The 6,290-nt window shown below is 31.6% G+C and overlaps 1 pseudogene; it reads right to left on the reverse strand.

Annotated features, from left to right (window-relative positions):
• Window positions 1-5,915, reverse strand: part of LOC140977600 (probable leucine-rich repeat receptor-like protein kinase IMK3) — a 22,417-nt pseudogene extending 16,502 nt beyond the window's left edge.
• Between the last annotated feature and the right edge of the window lie 375 nt (window positions 5,916-6,290).

Below are 6,290 nucleotides of genomic sequence, written 5' to 3' on the forward strand. Positions count from 1 at the left end.
AATGGGTTGTCAAATATTTTTAAATCTTAAACAAGGGTGGCCGATTTTTCTACTAAATAAATGGGGTAGGAAAATTGCTTAATTATCAATTAATGAGGATTAAAAGTGTAGGAATTATCAAACCAAGAAATGATTAAGGAAATGATATCAATGGAGAGTTGCCAAAATAATCAAGATTGGGTTGGATAATGAGGGGGCCGAAATTTTGAATGCTAAATTAGGTAGAAATATTGCTTAATTCATGTATTTTAAATATTTAAAGTTTTATCTACCCATTAAGTATTTTAGTGAATTAATTAATTAGTTAAGGAATAACATTATCTTGCATACATGGTTAGATATTTAAATCTTAAAGGTAAATTTACTATCATGATAAATTATAATTTCTTAACTAAAATAAGTCTAGATTAACTTATCTCAATTGGCCACATATTTAAATTTAGGCTATTAATTAAATTATTGGACATAAAGAATTTATTTGCTACTTATCTCAAGTTAATTAAATAAATCCCTAAACCTTCTTTTATTTTAAAATGATTTATTATTTATCTTAAATAAATTCTAAGAATATTTTCTTAATATTAAAATTTATTTCTTTACTCCAACTCCGGTCCGGCCTCACTTAATGAACTGAAAAGAATAAAATTTAAACTACTGAATAAAATATTTAGCTTCAAAGAATGCATTTAAATACTCATGCAATGAAGTCAATTTAATTAAAAAAATTTAGAATTATGCATGGCTTATACGCAGTCTAATTACGGGTTCTACACTGTTCATCAATAGCCTTCAGTAATTCTTTGACATTATTATGCTGGTCGACAGAACCATGCATGCCAGCAGAGATTTTGGTCTTTATGAACATTACGCAGAGTCGATTAGATCGCTCCCATTTTTCATAAAGATCAACATCATCTGGAATGCTGTTTTCAGTAATAGCAGATGATTTGTCTTTCCGTATAGCATAATCAATATTCATCCACCCTAATTGAAGAAGAATTCTTTCTTTCCATATTTTATAGTTATCGCCCTTTAGTTCGAGAATATCACATTTCATATCAGAAAAACTCGCAGTTTGCATAACTGCACAAAATATCGTATGCTTAAAATTTTGAGACAATATCATGTTTTACAAATGTAATTCATGTTATAAAAATCTAGTGACATAAAATTTGCCTGTGGGCTAAAATTTTAATTCAATAAGATTTTTCTGTAACTTTATGATAAAACTATCAAAATGTATTTTCCTTAACTCCTGTGGGTAAATTAAGAAAAATATAATTTGATATTTTAACCTAATTAGTTATATAAATATAATAAAAATCCATGTGGGGTAAATTTTATTATGTTTATATAATTAATTACAATTGATGTCCATTATGTGATCCAAATCCACTTAATGCATAATTTTTCATAATTAAGGATGCTATGGCTATTCCTCAATTATTTAAAATTATGCGGTTCATCGAACAAAATTTTGGCTTTACTTTAATACTTCATATAATAATTATTTAGTAACATAATCAACATTTTTCAAGAGTGCTCCCAGGAAAGATAGGTAGTGCTAAGGCCCTTTAAATACCTAACTCCTAGTCAGAGCAACATTCCTCAGGGAGACCAGTGGCTAGTCAAGGCAGTTTAAACCGATCTATGAAGAACTCCCCCAATCATGTTTTCTCATGTCATCTTATAATTATTATTCACTTTAATTATCCACATTAATGTGAATTTTTATAAGCTAAAAATTTTTCATGAAATAACTTTATATTCACATTTTTTACTTAATATGAACAAAAACGTTCTCCATCAGTTTTTCTCTTCAATCATAGTAGTGATAAAGTGAGGACCACATTTACGTGAAAATGTGGACTACTCATCAGTTTTTCTCTTTTATCAGAGTAGTGATAAAGTGATGATTATTTATTCATTTGTGAACATCTCAAATATTTTATTTTAAATAGTATATACACATCTTACTTGATATGTTCATTTTAAATTATAAACAGCTCAATATAATTTAATATGAACATAATGTGAATATTGATTTACCAAAATTATTATTATTATTATTTATTTTTTTAATATTATTTGCATTTTAAATTTCAAGAATAAATGCAAACATAATATTAAATTTGCATGTACAAATCAAACACTTATCCATAATACTTTACATTATATCTAACATGCAAAAATAATTTCTAAACATGTATCAGAAATTACGTCGAACTTGAAATTATTTTAATGTGTACAAATTATTTAACCAAATGCTATATGTATACCGAATTATACATATAACTTAATAATACATTAATCATTATTTATTTATTTATTATTATTATTTTTATTTTAAAAAAAATATAATAATAATTAATGTTGCGGGACCCACCAATTTGTCAAATTGATAGAATTGTTAACCGACACAAATTGAAATGAATTGATGACATTCAATTCATTTTACGTGTGGACCTTCTTAATTTAATTCCTACACGTTTCCTTGCATGATTACTTTGCATGATTGTCAGCATCTTCATTTGCGACGAGAAATCATTCCCAAAATTTTTTTTCAGAAACATTCCATCGAGAACTTCAAAGTGCAATTGAGAAGAAAATTCTCCGAAGAAATTTTCAGGTAAATTTCTTAATTTATGATATCTAAACTTCCAATTTTTTACGTAAACTTTCATAAATCAATTTCTTAAAGTTTATGTTATTCGATTTTCAACTTTCATTTTTCATACGTAAATTCCCATAAACAAATTTTTAAAAGCAGATGTATCATTGCTCTGATACCAAATGTTTGAATTTTTTTCAAAATCATGTTTTTACGTATACATGAACATGAAAAACAATATGCAAAGCTTAAATCGAGTGTTACCTCCAGCCATTGAAAATTTTGATTTCTCTGATTTTCTTCTCGGTTGATGCCTTCTAAGCACTCCACACTCTCAATAGATGATGTAAATTTTTCTTATGAGGTATGTGCTTAGGGACCTCAATCGCTCTATTTATAGGCGTTTCTCATACCATCGATGAGTGTATTGGGAGCCGAGATTCAGAAGGAGAATCGTGTACGCATCTAAATTTTCTTGGTCGTCGCCAATATCAGTTTGTACACGCTACTTCTTTTAATATGTGTCACGTTTTTCTTACATAAAAAACTCAGTTGAGTTGACAAGACTAGATGGTATTTCCCCAGACAAAGAATTATTACCTAAGTCAAGTGCCTGAAGAAGGGGACACAAGCCAAGAGAAGAGGGAATTAAACCAGAAAGCTTGTTGTTAAACAACTGCACACCTCTAAGATTGGGCAAAAATCCCAAAGATACAGGAACAGAACCTCCAATAACATTGTTATGGAGGCTTAGTTTTCTCAAAGCTTGAAATTGCCCAATATTTTCAGTGATTCTACCACCTAATCCTCTCCATGGAAGCTGTATAACAATAACTTGGCCTTGTGCACATTTAATCCCAACCCAACCACATGAACAAGCTCCATAACCACTATCATTCCAGCTTCTTAAAAACCCTTTTGAATCAGTCAAATCATGCTTAAAGGTCTGAAGTGCTTGGTAATCTGCCTCAGTAACCACGACACCATCCCAATGTTGGATCTTGGTTTTTCTCGTGCCCAAACGCAGCGGAAGTTTTAAAATTTTTATTTTATTTTGACAATCAAAATATATTTGTTTTAGGCACTTGTATGGTTTTATAATTAAACATTCATAGGACGTTGGAATTTTATATCTTTGGTGAATTAAATCACTTGGCTCCAACTAATCCAGTTTAAGCGGATATAGCTCTTGATGAATCCCTACGAACTTTCTTCGAAAACTCCTTTCTTTATTCTTCTAATCAGGTCCACGACTAGATGATTTGTTCCTCTTCTAATTTGCACTAGAAAAATTAGAAGAAGTTTTTACGTTGGAGATTGAAAACGAGAGACGGCTCAAACTTCTCCTTCAAAAAGAAGTGGCCGAAATTTTGTGGAGAGAAGGAGGAGGATTTTCGAAAAATTGTGAATGAATTGTGTTTAACCTTAAGCCTAATACACATATATATAAGCTTAGGGCCCATTAATAAAATTAAATACTTCATGGGCTTAATCAATTAATTATTCTAGTCCAACTAGTTTAATTAATTAATTAATCTTTTAAAGTCCAATTAAGAACCTTAATATGTATGTTGGTCTTGTACTCCTACAAGTCCATTATACATATACCCATTACTTTTAATTTAAATCCCTTATAAATTCAACATTTGAATTTAATATTTAAATTATAAATTCAACTCTTTGAATTTATTACCTCCAAAATTTAATATTTAATAAACTCAACTTTTGAGCTTAATAAATTAAATCCATCATAAATTCAACATTTGAATTTAACATTTAAATTATAAATTCAACTCCTTAAATTTATTACCTCCAAAATTTAATATTTAATAAACTCAACATTTGAGTTTAATAAATTAAATTCTCAAATTTTATAAATTCAACTCCTTGAATTTATTCTCTCCAAATTTCATAAATTCAACTTCTTGAATTTACTATCTCATAATTTAATTATCATAAATTCAACTCCTTGAATTTACTATATCATAATATAAATTCAACTCCTTGAATTTATTCTCTCAACGAGAACAAACGATCCAGTGCTTGTGTGACCCTCAATGGTTCAGGGATACAGCTAGCCATGGGTTCACAACTCCTTGTGATTCAGAATAACATTTATTCTTATTCGGGCTTACCCTAGTTAGCCCCATTCTTTTCATCAACACCTTGATCAAGAATGTCAGAACTCATTTCTGATTGCACTCATCGGATCATGGTAAGAGCGTCTAGTAGCATCGCCCCATGATCCTCTAGGTATCATTGATAGTGCCTACAAGAACCAGTCGATTATGATTAACGTACAGTACGGTCCTTTCATCTCATATATCCCGATCGAATCTGCAACCATTGGTTCATCGAGGGTTGCATATTAATTCGATAACTATGTGATAACTATAATAGTAGCATCGCATGTACTGTTGGAGAACTCCTTCTCTAACGTACATCTCATACTCTGGCCAGAGATTCCACGCACTATAATTTCATTAGATCACATAGGATATCCACATCCGCAGGTGAGCGGTGAATCCCCGACTACAATACACTTGCTCCCATATGTGTCGCAACTGTACCCAACATCACCATCTGATGACTCTCCTGGAGCCGGTAAACGAATCAAAGCACAGCCCTAGCATATAGAGCCTCAGTGTTGTCCCGGGTCATAAGGACTAATGGTGTACAATCATAACCACGGACTTATCCTCTCGATGAATGATAACCACTTGGAAAGTCCGAGGGAGGGTTGTTCGGTATAATCATCATATGACTACCCATCTGCATGTTTGGATATCTCTATGCCTTTACCAAGAAACGCGGTACATAACATCACAGATGCTAGTCTCGAGCTCACGCAACCTTTATCCCTGTTTTCGGCGGCTGAATCGATTAAGAACGAATTTAGAATATGCAGTGTGTACAAATGAGTTTCAATATCGAATTACGATTCATTTGTATTAAAGCATAATCAAGGACTTTATTTATGCTGCTTGCATGTGTATACAGATAAAGTATAACCAAATCATTAAAAAGTAAATTATATTAAAATAAAGATTGTTTATTACACTTGAGTCAATAAATTCCCCAGCCAACAGTTGGCTTACAGGACATCTACTCTATCACCCAAGCCAAGCCCGAAACCGGCCAGATCATACACAGTAACAGCTGAAGAATCAAGAAAATTAGGGAACATTTTCTTGAAGTAGTTGAAGGACAAAAGGGATCCTTCTGAATCTTCCACTTTTCCTTCTCCCCATCTCCAACGAGGAAACAAAACGCATCTTTTTGAAATGGGCAAGTGTAAAAACATTGAAAAAAGTCAGCCCCATCCATAACCGAAAAACTTGCAATATTTTAGCACATAAAATCTATGTGTATATATTGTTAGAAGTAAACGATGGTTAATTGCTTCTCTACTTGAAGAAAAACAAGAATGAGCAACTGTGCGAAGCAAATATATTTTAGAGAGATTCAAGACGGGAAAAGTTAAAGCAAAAGAATCTGGAAAATGGGGGAGTTTTGAGGAGACCGGTAGCTTCGATGCTACATGTGAGGGCACTACCCCCATATGATTTGGATGGACAAGATTCAAACAAATATGTGATTTTACAAAAATTAGTGGACCTCATGTATGTGTGGCTAAATTTGGGCCCTTGATTCTATCATGGGGTACCTGAGAAGCGTA

Source organism: Primulina huaijiensis, chromosome 5 (assembly GCF_012295235.1).
Source record: "Primulina huaijiensis isolate GDHJ02 chromosome 5, ASM1229523v2, whole genome shotgun sequence".
Lineage (NCBI taxonomy): Eukaryota > Viridiplantae > Streptophyta > Magnoliopsida > Lamiales > Gesneriaceae > Primulina > Primulina huaijiensis.